The sequence below is a fragment of the Schistocerca gregaria genome, chromosome 1, assembly GCF_023897955.1.
Source record: "Schistocerca gregaria isolate iqSchGreg1 chromosome 1, iqSchGreg1.2, whole genome shotgun sequence".
Lineage (NCBI taxonomy): Eukaryota > Metazoa > Arthropoda > Insecta > Orthoptera > Acrididae > Schistocerca > Schistocerca gregaria.
Genome location: NC_064920.1, coordinates 200046078 through 200061993, shown reverse-complemented (window position 1 = coordinate 200061993; position 15916 = coordinate 200046078). Strand labels below are relative to the sequence as shown.

Sequence of the window (15916 nt, the reverse complement as noted above, 5' to 3'; positions counted from 1 at the left end):
CAGCGCTACATGTAGTTGGGTCTTCCGCGGCTCGATGGCATGTACCAGCAGGTCAAAGCAACGTGCCACACAGCTCGCAAAGTGGTACATGGATCGAAGAGCACCAGAATGAGTTTATCGTCTCCTCCTGGTCACCAAATTCCTCGGATTAAAACCCCGTCGAAAATCAGCACGACGACCACGATCTGGCTGTTAGTACCGCGTATACTCATCTGAGAAACCCAGTGGATCTGGACACTGCATTGGATTCGGCGTAGCTCCACGTTCCTGTCGGTACCTTCCTGAATCTCACAGACTCTTTTTCCTGCATATATCGGAGTGGTTCGCGCCGCAAAAGATTGTTATTTAGTCTTCTGACAGGTGGTCACATTGACGTGAGTGGACAGTGTATTTTTTGTTGAGCCCTACAGCTTTGAGCACTTCATGCTGCCTTCAGTGAGTTATTGTTTATTATTCTGTCTCTCATAACGCCATCAGCTACTCCGTGCAGGAGTTGTTGTCATATGTACCATACTTTATACAACTTATTAGTTAGTCTGTAGTATTATCTTGTTTGGCGTTGTGTTAGATATATTCGTTCCCTTTTAAAAGAGACACAGAGATTTATTTCATATCGAAAACGCTGTTTCTGCTGTCAGACGACGACAGTTATTAGACTGACGACGACGACGACGACGACGATGATAATTTTGACGATGACGATTCTGTCAGCGGCGACGGCGACGGCCATGACTATGACGATTTTGGCGGCCGTGGCGGCGGCGACAGTTTTGACGGCAGACGACGACGACGATTATGACGGCAGACGACGACGACGATTATGACGGCAGACGACGACGACGATTATGACGGCAGACGACGACGACGATTATGACGGCAGACGACGACGACGATTATGACGGCAGACGACGACGACGATTATGACGGCAGACGACGACGACGACGATTATGACGGCAGACGACGACGACGACGATTATGACGGCAGACGACGACGACGACGACGACGATTATGACGGCAGACGACGACGACGACGACGACGATTATGACGGCAGACGACGACGACGACGACGACGATTATGACGGCAGACGACGACGACGACGACGACGATTATGACGGCAGACGACGACGACGACGACGATTATGACGGCAGACGACGACGACGATTATGACGGCAGACGACGACGACGATTATGACGGCAGACGACGACGACGACGACGACGACGATTATGACGGCAGACGACGACGACGACGATTATGACGGCAGACGACGACGACGACGACGATTATGACGGCAGACGACGATGACGACGACGATTATGACGGCAGACGACGATGACGACGACGATTATGACGGCAGACGACGATGACGACGACGATTATGACGGCAGACGACGATGACGACGACGATGACGATTATGACGGCAGACGACGATGACGACGACGATGACGATTATGACGGCAGACGACGATGACGACGACGATGACGATTATGACGGCAGACGACGATGACGACGACGATGACGATTATGACGGCAGACGACGATGACGACGACGATGACGATTATGACGGCAGACGACGATGACGACGACGATGACGATTATGACGGCAGACGACGACGACGACGACGATGACGATTATGACGGCAGACGACGACGACGACGACGATGACGATTATGACGGCAGACGACGACGATTATGACGGCAGACGACGACGACGACGACGATTATGACGGCAGACGACGACGACGACGACAACGACGACGATTATGACGGCAGACGGCAGACGACGACGAAGTCTGCGACGATTTTGACGGCGGCAATGGTTATATTGACAATGATGGCAGCGGCGACGATGCGGGAAACAGACGACGGCCAGCCAGACCGGCTGGCAGCGGTGTTCTTGGGCGCCTGCCCGCGCCCGCAGCGCGGCTAACGCGGCCTTGGACGGGTCAGACATCTGTGTGGCGCGGTGCGGCCCGCTAGCGCAGCTGTTATTGAACTTGGCCGCGCCGTAATCAGCGCCGCTTACGCACACAAAAACATCAGCCGTCAGCTGGGCCCCGCCATCACTGCGCATCACCTTCTCAACCGCGACACTCATATTCTAATACACAGCAGATCTCGCGCTAGTCCGCGTAAACTTTGAGCAAGTAATGGAGTGCGAAGACAATCACATACTGCAAGTCATGTGCGAAACGTTCGCTATTTCCCTATGTGTGACTGGTAAATTTCATCTGATTGCAAGTTGTGACCTCACTTCCAGATTCGAGGTCATAACTGCTATAAATATTTTACGGACGTTTGTACCTCTCAGAGTTACACACATGGAAAGGCGAAACATAGTCGTACCTTACAGAAGGCCAATGGTCCGAACGCCACCTGAAGTCTTCGCATTTTCATTGTGGCTGTCTCAGTCTGTTAGTTCAATTGCAAGTTATTGCTCTGAACGTTTTGTCTTAGTAGCATATTTTAATGGTGACTGTGCACAAACATGTAGTGCAGAAATGTAGGAACTACATAATATAGTTTTAATCTTCTTCATATCGAACACAAGAATGAACGTTAAAAATGTCTGATTTGACGATCACTGTCGCATATAGACATAATCAGTACTATTCGAAAACTACAGTAAATGGTTCTGTCATGATCGTGAAATTGGGCAGTTTTCATTAAAGAGGAGTAGTTGTTAGTTTGGATCCCCGAATTACTCGTCTGTCTTCCATTGTCAGCAACTGCGACGATTAATAGAATTGCTTCCGAAATTCTCTTTAAAAACCACGAAAGTTTAAAAGGTTTCACATTTAGTTTGGATGCTTCTTCTTTGTGCATTCATCCGTCCCTAGTTCGTTCTGTCGTTATGGGAAATGGAAAGTAACAGTGTCGTCCCACACAAGTATGTCATATAAATTGTATAATTCGGTATATGGCATATAAGTGAAGGAAAGGGTTCACTAGCCGAAAGTTGGTTTGATTAAGACTTTGGTTTATGACGTATTATCTCATCTGGTGTTAGACGCGTCTCCCCTTTCCGCTAGTTGCGAATCGGCATTTGAAGTATCTGTTGGTTTACGTGGCAAATCGACGTGTAGCTCATAGGTTTCCATCCAAATGTTCGTACATGCAGTACACCAAAGGCTAGGGCCATTCTTAGTATCAAGACAAAACGAAAGAACTCTGTCCAGTTTGTAAACCATGCACTGCTGAAACATTGTCGCCAGTTGTAATAAATTGAGTCCTCAGGCGAGACACGTCCGAAACACATTCTACTGTACTAGTCTGCTCTTTTCCGTCAGTTATTGAGATTATAAACAGTTAAATATTTATATTTCTCACTTATGCGCTTGTTAAGTTGGCTAGCAAGTTGATATCTGTAGTAGTGGGTATGAAGAGCAACAATTTTCCGCTATTGGAGCAACAGTGAAAAGGGAAGGAGAGATATGGTGTGTAGTTCCATTGACCTGAACACACTGAATAGCTGCCCAGAACACGAGTGGGATCGTTGCGATGAAACACGTCCATTTGCTACCTACACAGCGACAGAAAGGCAGGAAAGCAACCAGGAACGTCCTCCGCTGTGTTGTTTATCGTGGCATCCGTTGCCTTACGGTCCAGTTCCGGGATAGTCTGTGGCTTTCTTACGACAGCTCCTTCCATAATAAAATTCTATAAAAAGAGAAGAGAATAGCTTCTGCCGATGTGCCAACAGAAGCAGCTGGGGCAGTGACCCTGAGTTTTTGGAAGCACGTTCTACCTTCAATAGCGACGCCATTCATAAGGTCTTCACTCTTTAGCAGAGCTTGCTATTCGCTGAAACTATTCCACGAACCATTGTTTCGGAAGAGAATTGTTCTTTTTTCAGTGCGAATTGCTGTTCAGACAGAGGCGATTGTGGAAGTAAATCTGCGAAGTGTTTGGACAGCTCTGTCAGAGCATTGCGCGAGAAAGGCAAGATTCCAGGTTCGTCTCACAGTCCACCAGGATGTTCAAAAGCAGCGCACACCTCGCTGCATTGTGAAAAACTCATTCCGCAAGTGTTAAAATGAAACTGAAGAAGATTTTACTTATGATTGGTTTGGTGTGTTGTTTTACTCTGCTGATAATTTCGCTCTTTACTTCCCTAATACATGACTGGATTAAATATGAGAGTCGTTAGAGAAATTTTGCTCTCTGTAAAATTATAGTTTGTTATTTTAAGTTTCACAAATTGACTGTACAGGCCTTCAGTGTGTTGAGATCATTCCATGAGAAATCTCCTCAGTGGTTTTAAGACGTTTCCATTGGTGCGTGGTTCTTGGTATCTGGTAGTGCTACACAATTGATGGGATATCCCATCCACAGTTCTCGAAAACTCTGGGTTATGATTCGGCAATAGGCGGTCGTGCGTTATCACGTTCTTTGTCGAATCTTTGGCCGAAAAAAGTTTCTCGGGAGGCCCGTATAGTAACGCCCTGTTATAGCGGTATCGTCGTGGAGAGTCAGGATATTTTCATCGGGAGGACTGAAATTTCAAGTCTGACTCATAATCTCGAATGCATGACTAACTCTGAGGCAGAAAAAACAGGTCTTCCTTTGTCCTGTAGCGCTGAAGCGATTGTATTGCGAATTTCTTGCGATGTGTATTTTGCGTTTTACTCAGGTGACGAGGAACATATTTTGCAAGGACTTTCCTTTTTTATAATTTCTTGGTTATGGCTGTAAACAATGAAGAGAGAGACATTTTTGCTTCATTTGAAATTTATTCGCATGGTTTGCTTCGGTCCTCTCGCAAAATCGCGTGAAAGTGACCTCGGAAGTGTGGTTTGCTTCTGCACAGGTTGGGTTCAGTGTTTGTCCGGCTATGGTAGAAAGCCAATCGTGACGCTGTGCTTCGATACTGTACTCTGTCCCCATACTCCTTTAAGGAGTTTTGAACTTCGGAAGGTGTTTTTCCTCCGCAGACTTCAAAGCTTATGTAAGACCGCTGGTCGCTACAGGATATTTTTCTCGCTCCATTTCAAGCCAGAATGTCTCACTCAAAACATAAAGGATCATATCAATGAAAACACTTTGTGATAGCTGAAAATCGCCGGCCGCTGTGGCCGAGCGGTTCTAGGCGCTTCAGTCCGGAACCACGCGGCTGCTACAGTCGCAGGTTCGAATCCGGCCTCGAGCTTGGATGTGTGTGATGTCCTTAGGTTAATTAGGTTTAAGTAGTTCTAAGTTTAGGGGACTGATGACCTCAGCTGTTAAGTCCCATAGTGCTTAGAGCCATTTAAACCATTTTTGAGCTGAAAATCTAATACACAACTTGCACTTCGTGCGCGGGAATCGTTCCAGTGTTACGAACGCGCATGATCATGATCTGTATACATATTTTGTTTTTGTTTTTTAAAAAAAAGTATCGATAAAGAACATATATGTGAGAAACAGTGTGCATAATCGATTAACTGCCCTGCTGTTGTAGTTAAAACTGCATGAGTGCAAAACAAAACGGGACATTTTCACGGGAGAGACAGCACAGCATTTTCTTTCTTGCGGTCTTTTTCGACAGAAAGCCTGCAAATTGTTGTTTAAAATGTCTTTTTTTTTTTTTTTTTTTTTTTTTTTTTTTTTTTTTTTTTAAAGTAACAAGACAACGGCGCGAAACTAGTTAGTAGGTTAACGTTAGGGTATACAGTGACGAGAACGTTTCACGTGTGGAGCCGTGCATCTGTGAGCTGCTTTGCAGTTGCTGCACAAAGGCCTGGGAGCGGCGCGGCAGTGTAGGCGCTTCCTGGGCGGTTAGGTAACGGCATACTCAGATCCCGGTGCCCACCAGGCACGCCTGCCAGAGATAAGATAAGGGCCCGTCCGGGAAGTCGACTCTGCCTATCCTGCTGGGAACTTCCCAGTTCTCAGCCGCTCTCCCTTTCCTTTCCTTGTCATTGCCTACTAGTTCATATTGCACCCTGGATTAGATTCATTTTGCCCTGTCCCTCTTATGATGATCATCTGCCACAGTACACGAATTTTCTGGGAGTACTTCTGGCTCACAAACATACGAACTCTTGCTTCACACTGTAAATGTAGCTTCAAAGCTTTGAGTACACTCCTTGACATAAGAGAATACCTAACGTGTCCTGGATAAAAAGCTATTAAATAATGTTGGTGGAGCGATGTAATGCTGGCCATTGAAATTGTAACATACGAAAATGGCAAGAACGGCGTGAAATAGTCATAATGTGCACAACGTGCTTGGAGATGAATCTGGCAATGCTCCGCAATTTGTAAAAATGGATGAGAATTAGATGCGTTCTACTCTTTCTCCCCCCTCTTTGTCCGTGTCCTACTCCTTCCACTCCCTTGTCCATCAACTATCTATTTCCTCCTTCCTCCTCTCTCCGTTTCTTCCTTTCCCTTCTCTATGTAAATTTCTTTCCCCCTCTCTGATCTTTACCCTCGTTTGTCGCTACTGAAAATTAAGATCACGTAGTAGTACGGTGATCTTAAGTCGATAAGCCATAAACACAGCTTCCCTGTTTTCTTCGAAAAGTGACTGCGAGGAAGAAAACAAAACAAGACATTGTAGTGTATACAAGTTTTGTTTAAAAATAACGATAAAGTATATATATGCGAGAAACAGTGTGCATAACGGATTAAATGTCCTGCTGTTGGTCACAGGTTCGAATCCTGCCTCGGTCATGGATTGTGTGATGTCCTTAAGTTTGTTAGTTCTACGTTCTAGGAAACTGATGACCTCCGAAGTCAAGTCTCATAGTCCTCAGAGCCATTTTTTTCTAGTAGACATACTCAACTGAAACATTGAATGTTCCCCAAAACGTAATCAGATTGATGATCCATCAGTGGTGCTGTCTCTTCTGAGCATGATATGTCACTTCTTCTGCGGACCCATATGAAGACCTAACACACATTGACCTATATTGTGCTGAAAGGCTCATTGACCATCGTATGGCATCGTTGGCTGAGTGTCACAGTGGAGTAGGTTCAGGTGCCTAATCGGAAAGGTTTTTTCTTTCCTTCGCGCAGTATGTAAAATGTACCTGTTACGTGTAGCTGCCAGTAATGGTTGTATGCTTTTGTTGTATAGCACAGATGGAATGGGCAGGGTAAAACTAGATGTTGCCGCACATAGCCTGTTCTCCGCAAATAGGATCAGGTAGGGTGTGGAGGGGGTGGGAAGGGGCTGGGGTGTGGCAGGCATAACGACTCCATCCGACGTAGTTTGTGCCATCAACAGTACCGGTATCTCATGAACACACTTTTGGGGACTCTGCAGTGACATTTGCAAATTTAATGTTGATATTGTATTGTTTTGTATGGAACTGGGGCTACAAACGAAGGAGAGGCTTCTTCCCCGGCGTAGCCTTCAGTGGTTTACAAACCCACAACAGGCTATGTCAGTCCACTCACACCGCAGCCGCCCCACACCAAACCCAGGGTTATAGTGCGGTTCGTCCCCCAGTGGACCCCCTTGCCCCCCCCCCCCCCCCCCTCCGGGAACGTCTGACACCAGACGAGTGCAATCCCAATGTTTGCGTGGTAGAGTAGATATGATGTACGCGTACGACATAGCTAAAAACCGTCATAGTAAATTACACTAATGGCCATTAAAATTGCTACACCAAGAAGAAATGCAAACGATTAACGGGTATTAACTGGACAAACATACTAGAACTGACATGTGATTACATTTTCACGCAATTTGGGCGCATAGATCCTGAGAAATCAGTACCCAGAACAACCACCTCTGGCCGTAATAACGGCCGTGATACGCCTGGGCATTGAGTCAAACAGAGCTTGGATGGCGTGTACAGGTACAGCTGCCCATGCAGCTTCAACACAATACCACAGTTCATCAAGAGTAGTGACTAGCGTATTGTGACGAGCCAGTTGCTCGGCCACCATTGACCAGACGTTTTCACTTGGTGAAAGATCCGGAGAATATGCTGGCCAAGGCAGGAGTGGAACATTTTCTGTATCCAGAAAGGCGTATACAGCACCTGCAACATGCGATCGTGCATTATGCTGCTGAAATGTAGGGTTTCGCAAGGATTAAATGAAGGGTAGAGCTACGGGTCGTAACACATCTGAAATGTAAGGTCCACTGTTCAAAGTGCCGTCAATGCGAACAAGAGGTGACCGAGCCGTGTAACCAGTGGCACCCCATTCGATCACGCAGGGTGACAGGCCAGTATGGTGATGACGAATACACGCTTCCAATGTGCGTTCACCGCCATGTAGCCAAACACGGATGCGACCATGATGATGCTGTAAACAGAACCTGGATTCATCCGAAAATATTAAGTCTTGCCATTTGTGCACCCAGGTACGTCGTTGAGTACACCATCGCAGGCGCTCCTGTCTGTGATGCAGCGTCAAGGGTAACTGCAGCCATGGTCCCCGAGCAGATATTCTGCTAACAGTCATTGGATCTCGACCAACGCGAGCAGTAATGTCGCGATACGATAAACCGCAGTAGCGATAGGCTACAATCCGACCTTTATCAAAGTCGGAAACGTGATGGTACGCATTTCTCCTCCTTACACGATGCATCACAACAACGTTTCACCAGTCAACGCCTGTGAATTGCTGTTTGTGTATGAGAAATCGGTTGGAAACTTTCCTCATATCAGCACGATGTAGGTGTCGCCACCGGCGCCAACCTTGTGTGAATGCTCTGAAAAGCTAATCATTTGCGTATCACAGCACCTTCTTCCTGTCGGTTAAATTTCGCGTCTGTAGCACGTCATCTTCGTGGTGTAGCAATTTTAATGGCCAGTAGTATATTTGTCGTTAGAACATAACAGGTTGTTATTTAGTAAGGTGGAAACCTGACTATTGACTTTTGTCTATCCCCGGCCTGACGTGTCTGCCCCTGTATAACCCGGCAGAACGCGCTGCCCCGCATGCCGCTGGCGCCTCTGCGGAGCGCCCCTTATTTACATGGTAATAGGCCGCCCGCCATTTTCGAACACGGCCTGAATGAGTGATGGTCACAAACGCTCGATGCAAGGCCAAGGTCCCTGCTACAAAAGCCCCGCCCATAAGGAGCGGAAGAGCTCACTTGCCATCCACCCAGCTGACAGCGGACGGCGGCCTGGAACGCTTATCGCTTTCACTTTGCGTAACGTAAGTTCAGCTGTTCACATATTTTTGCTGTCATTGTTACTGCATTTTGTTGTCGATAACACTGTTGTTCTTCATGATTACTATTGTGATTCCGTTCTACTCGACGACAATGTTGTTGCTGTTGTTGTTTGGTTGGTTGATTTGGAGGAGGGGACCAAAAGCGAGGTCATTGGTCCCATCGGATTAGTGACGGGAGGTGAAGGAAATCGGCCGCGCCCTGTCAAAGTAACCATCCCAGCCTTTGCCATAAGCGATTTAGGGAAATCTTAATCAGGATGGGCGGACGCGGGTTTCAAAAGTAGTGGTTGAAATGGCTCTGAGCACTATGGGTCTTAACTGCTGAGGTCATCAGTCCCCTAGACTCAGAACTACTTAAATCTAACTAACCTAAGGACATCACACACATCCGTGCCCGAGGCACGATTCCATCCTGCGACCGTAGCAGCAACGCGGTTCCGGACTGAATGACCTACAACCGCTCGACCACCGCGGCCAGCGGACGTGGATTTGAACCGTCGTCATTCTACATGAGAGACCAGTGAATGATGCTGTTTTCGATGATGATTTCGATGACAAAGCTGTTCTCGAAGAAGACGACGATGATGTTCACGACAACAAGATGATGATCCTGCGTTTAACCTGTTGTACCAGCCCGATATTTTCATGATACGACCACATCTTTTGCGACCTTTCGCACTCCTTTCTGCCAGCCTTACCTCAACCAAAGACAGAGGAGTCGTGTTAATTTTATTCTGGGTGTGTTTTTAATTGTTAATCATCCGCTCCGCCGTCGCTAATGCACGCTTAAGTTTTGGCATTCAACTCTGAGGTATGCCCGTTCGAATCCCCGTGGTAGAAGAAAGTTTCACCGTTAGTATTTGGCCGGAAAGGGGTGGAGAAGTGGCCCGTGAAATTCGTTATTATCAGACTTCAGCACGCCCGGGTAGTCGTTAGGTCTAACGCGCTGCTTTCCGAGCGGGAAGGCGTGCCGGTCCCCGGCACGAATCCGCCCGGTGGATTCGTGTCGAGGTCAGGTGTGCCGGCCAGCCTGTGGATGGTTTTTCAGGCGGTTTCCATCTACCTCGGCGAATGCAGCTGGTTCCCCTTATTCCGCCTCAGTTGCACTGTGTGGGCGATTGCTTCGCAAACACCGTTTCCACGTATGCATACCCCATAATTATTCACACGCAAACATTTGGGGTTACATTCTTCTGGTATTAGACGCTCCCGTGGAGGAGGAGGGGGGGGGGGGGTGTCCACTGGGGGCCGAACCGCAGAATAACCCTGGGTTCGGTGTGGGGCGGTAGTGGGGTGGTTTGACTGCTGTGGCCGGTTGTAGGGTTGCGTGCCACTGAGGACTGCAGCGGGTCGAAGGCTCTCCGTCGTTTCTAGGTCCCCGGTTCAATACATACATACAGACATTTTGAATTAAATTGCAATCGTCACTGCACAGTCTCCTGAAGTGAGTTCACGAGATACCGATACTGTTGATAGTGAGCCCTCTGTCGATTGGGGATGTTAAGCCTGACCTCCACCCCTTTCCACTCCCTACCTAGTCCTATTTGCAGAGAGATGACTGTTGTTCTGTGATGCTTAGTGGTGACTTGTTCTCGATGTTAGCGGTAGTGGTGGTCGTGATGGCTCTTTTCGGTAGTGGTGACGACGACGACGACCTGTTAACTATGAACATGATGATGATAATGTGGGAGTTTTTGGCGAAAATGGCGACGTTGTTGTTGTTGTTGTTGGTGGTGGTGGTGGTGGTGGTGGTGGTGGTGGTGGTGTATAACACTCAATACTTAATTTCATTTTTCATTATTGAACAAATAATGTATTATTTGCAGAATCAGCAGTAGCAGTAATTCAGGTTCATGCGTCGTAAGAGCTGTATATTCAAAAGAAATTTCGATGTTGATGATGATGATACTGTTGTCACGCGTCGTCGTCGCATCCAGGTGATAGGCTTCCCACAGAATGTCTTCGACCTAAATGTAAACAAATTTCCTCCAAAAAATGGTCATTGGTTGTTATTCTGCTGCTTTGTGTGTCCATTAATTCCTTTTCGTACAAGTGTCTGGTAATGTATTTTTATCTGCCGAAAATTCTTCCGGCTTGTATGGCCGTGGTCCATGGAACTCTTCTATCCCTGACGTTTCGTCCAAAGCTACGTTGGACGTCTTCGAAGGTCCTCCAGGTTGTGCCGAGTCTTGCCGACCAGGAGCACCTCCGAAGATGCGCAACGTAGCTTAGGACGAAACGTCAGGGATAGAAGAGTCCCATGGACCACGGCCGTACAACCCGGAAGAATTCTCGGCGCTGGAACATCCGGTCGTGAAACTTCATTGAAAGTATATTTATGTCAACTGGGCTGTCACTTACCGCACAGGGAGCAACAAAGAAATTTAAATTCATATTTATTGCAGCAATTGCTCTTTGCTGTTGGATTTCAATCTGCTGTCTAAAGCGACATTTACGATCCGACAAACTCACTTTCCATGCTGATTTCTTTTGAGGATGCTACATGATCTCGCCTGTTTACTTACGTCCGTTTCTTCCGCAGCATCCTTTATTGTAATATCCCGTTTCTTCCCAAGCATCCTGTATTTTAACCTCGGAGACTGCGCCCTCTTTTTTTATTTTCGTATGTCCATATCTACGCATATCGACAAGAGACTCGACACTGGTAAGCCTCCTCCAGGAAGCCTTCGTCGTGACAGCTATGTAAGAGGCTCCCACATTCAGACCACACTGCATTATTGAGCGCATCGACTCATCGCTCCCGTTCGCGGCCTTTTTATTTCCTTTAGCTGGACGAGTACCTAGGCAACATGTGCATTGTGACGTAAAGAATGGCGATTAGGTGGGACTGCGGCTGTCGCCTGGTGGAGGGCGCTGTATTGACTGGCCACGAGCACGGGTCCGGCTTTACGTAACGCTGGGCAGAGGTGGCAGTTTTCCAATACTGCGTTGCGAGCCGGTGGGCTGGTGGGCAGCCGCGGAGAAGGCCTGCACCGGCCGGCCCAGAGCTGCGATGACAGCACTCTACGCTGATGGCCGAGTCCGCCGCACGAAAAATACGCGAGTGAATTTGCTGACTTAAACTGCTTGATTAGCATCCGAGAGTGAGTCTGGCTCAGATGCCAGCCAGCTCTAGCCCCGCAAGGTTCCATCTTAATACTGTTGCTTTTCGAATGGTTCGAATGGCTCTGGGCACTATGGGACTTAACATCTGAAGTCATCAGTCCCCTAGAAATGACAACTACTTAAACCTAACCAACCTAAGGACATGCCCGAGGCAAGATTCGAACCTGCGGCCGTAGCAGTCGCGCGGTTCCGGAATGAAGCGCCTACAACGGCTCGGCCACCGCGGCTGGCTGACAAGTTAGTTTTTTTTTTTTTTTTTCGTGCTTAATCTTTCACTTTGCAGCGAAGTGTGCAAAGTTTTATACCTTCCTGGCGGATTAAAACGACGCCGAATTCAGACTCGAAGCCTTGACCTTGCCTTTTTTGGGTAATGCAGCCATGCTACCCAACCACGACATCTGCCGGTGCCTCCCTCCTACTTTCCAAGCTTTACAGGACCTCTGTTGTCTACCTTGCTGGATGAACTCTCCTGGAAGGAAAGACATTGTGGAGAAATTCCATAACTGCAGTGAAACTGAGGATAGATCGCAACTGGTGCTCAGTTGGTAAGTGGCTTCCCCCAAACACTGCTGTGTTTCGGGTTCGAGTCTCAGTCCTCTGCACAGTATTAGTCCTGCAGGAAGTACCAAAACGGCGCTCAGACCACTGCAGAGTGAAAGATTCACTCTGGAAACAATCCTTTAGGCTATGGAAAGGCATTTCTCCACTCTGTCCTTTTGCCAACAATGTTAGTCAAGGAAGCTATGTAGGAATAGCTTGTGTGAGGTTTGGAAAATAAGGCAGAAGAGGGGGATCTTTCACGAGGTGTATGTGGAAAGGAGGAGTATCTTGCCTGATTCTTCTTGGCTTGTAACGTTGTAGGCTCTCGGACTTTTAAAAGCAAACACTCTCTGTGACGCACAACGCGTGTCTTGTACTGGCTTCCGTTGGAGTTTGATGAGAATCTTAGTGACGCTTCATGCTTACCAGATGAACGTGTGATAAAACGGCTGCTCTTCTCTGGAGCTCTCCACCACTTCCTACATTCTCAGGGTCTCAGGCTCCTTTTTCTAAAAATAGTTTTGTGTTCGTTCCTGGTTGTTAATGCTTCCATTGATATATTGCCAATGTTACAAGCGAACAGCTCTAGATCTTTCCGTCGTCTTATGCGCAATGCCTCACGTATTTACATTAAAGATCAACTGCCAGTCCGTAAGCGAAACGTCGAATCACCTCAGATGTTCAACATTCCGCTACAGTCTCTGGCGCTGTAATTTACCTGCATCCGCGAGTAGCCTCCTGGCGTTGCGTGGGTAAGCAGAAATAACAATATTTGTTATAGTAATATATATAATAATAATAATGATGATAATTGAAACTTCCCTCTAAACTCGCTGGGCAAAACAGGTGATTTGGATTTTGGAAAGAGCCAAATAAGATTGGGGTCATTTTCACTCAAAATTTTAATTTACTGTAATTTAATAACATCTTTAATCCAAAACGGCACGTAGCCGAACCTTAACTACGAGTATCAGAATGCAATTCTTTCACGGCTGAAGGCCTCCAAACAAGAAATCTTAAAAATCATCAAGATAAAAATGCAGTTAAAATAGCAAATAAAATAATTAAAATATTTATTACAGCTAGGCTGAAAGCCTCAAGGCAAAGATGGATAGATAAACATAAACAAGATTCAATACAAATGGCTGAAGGCCCACAATAAAATTTTCAAGATTTTAAAATAAATTACCATAACCTTTCCAAAGCTGAAGGCCCACAATAAAATTTTCAAGATTTTAAAATAAATTACCATAACCTTTCCAAAGCTGAAGGCCCACAATTAATTTTCCAAAATTTTTAAAAAGTATAACCATAAGCCTTAAGTTTTAAGTAGCTGAAACCGGACTAAAAGAAAAAAAAGACAATACAACAGCAATAACGTTTCAGCAAATATACACTTACCGGAACTCAAACTTACTTGCCTAAAACACAGAAAAACCAAGACTTTTTTCATTGGTTATGATAGATTATAAACAGACAATTAAACACCGGTGAGAAGCCAGTAAAGACAACAGCTCTCAGAAGCCTCCAGGCGTCAGTCTGCCCTCATTCACTTAGATGAGACAGGTGGTGAGCCCAACTACACTTGATCCGTCGGAACCCAACCAAGGGACAGACACGGCCCGACCGACAAACGACTGGCTTGCCACCAATCGGTACATGAGAATTCAAACACAAAATGTTACAGGCGGAGATTATCCACAATCAAATATGTATTAAGCTGTCAAAACTACACACCGTGTTGCACAGTAACAACGGGTGAGGAAAGGACACTGCCTGAAATTACGTTAGTGGCCAGGGCAGGTAACCAGAACACTAACGGCCAGAAGGCAGAAAATTCCGCTGGTGCACTTGAATTGTAGTCAACCAATATAGTTAATTCCACCGCATGGCGGCTAAATTTCAGCAGTACAAACACTCGATGTTGCTCACAGGAAGACCTCCTCCACAGCGAACCACCGAAACGAACCACACAACATTAATGGACGTGGCTTGGGTACTTGAAACCACTACTCATCTCTGATATCCTGGGTCGGTGAACCACGAAGCTCGTAGCGATCTGACAGCTCCACACAAGCTTCGACAGTGCGGAGGGACCGCTAGCGGACCCAGCCGACTTCCCTGGACCGCAGCAACCGACCGACTGCGCGCAGACCCCCTAGCCGGAAACTATATGCACCAGGCCAAAGATGGTACACGATTCAAATATCGATACAGATCGCTGCTGCGACACGTAGAAGGAAGAACCACGGTGTAACCACAACAAGGGCGACGTGCTCTTCCAGTTTTGGAGACAAGAAATAATCCGAAGGTGCCAGGTCTGTAGTGTAGAAAGGGTGCTCGAAAATTTTGCACCGGAACAAAGCTTGTGTTTGCCGGGCAGTTCGCGGTTGTGTGTTGTTGTGCAACAGAACAATTCCACACGAGAGCTCGTTTCTTCGGCAGTTGTGGATAGCCCCACGAAGACGTTCAAGGGTAGCACGGTATAGGATCCTTTCACTGCCCCGGGATACAGAAGCGTTCAGTTTCTGAGTTGATGCAGTTTGTGTGATCTTGCATGGCTTCTGTGGTGAATGAGGATGACGCCCACTCCATAAGCTGTCGCTTCATTGTGAGAATGCTCTGAAGAAACGCATTTTTCGTCTCCGGTAACAATCTGGTCATTGAACGTGTTGCCATCCCTTTCGTAACGCTTCAAGAACGCTAAGTTTCGCGACTTTCGGGGCTACTGTCAGCAAGCGCGGCACCCACTGTGTACATATTTTGTCGTACCCTAAGTGTTGTGCAGGATTGAACGAAGCACTTCCTGACATTATTCGTGCGCGTCGCTAATGGTGACTCGTCGATTCTCTCGAATGGTGCTAACCACTTATTGTTTCAGCGCGCCTGTGATGAAGGTAGGGTCGTCCTAATCTTCGTTCGTCATGAACATGTGTTCCACCGCTCTTAAACATTATGCACCGTCTGCGGTGAATGTGACAGTTCAACATTTTCCCTCTGCATAAGACAAATAATATCCCGCACTTCACAATCTGCGGGATTGACAATTGGCACATCATGGTCACAGCTATCGGTTCACTTAAAATATGACAAGATCCAACAGCATGCGGCGACTGTCC

General features: G+C 46.9%; 1 protein-coding gene across 2 annotated transcripts in view; it reads left to right on the top strand.

Moving 5' to 3' along the window:
* LOC126336741 (protein yippee-like 2) overlaps nt 1-15916 on the top strand; it is a 566443-nt gene that overhangs the window by 118169 nt on the left and 432358 nt on the right. The gene's annotated exons all lie outside the window — the stretch shown is intronic.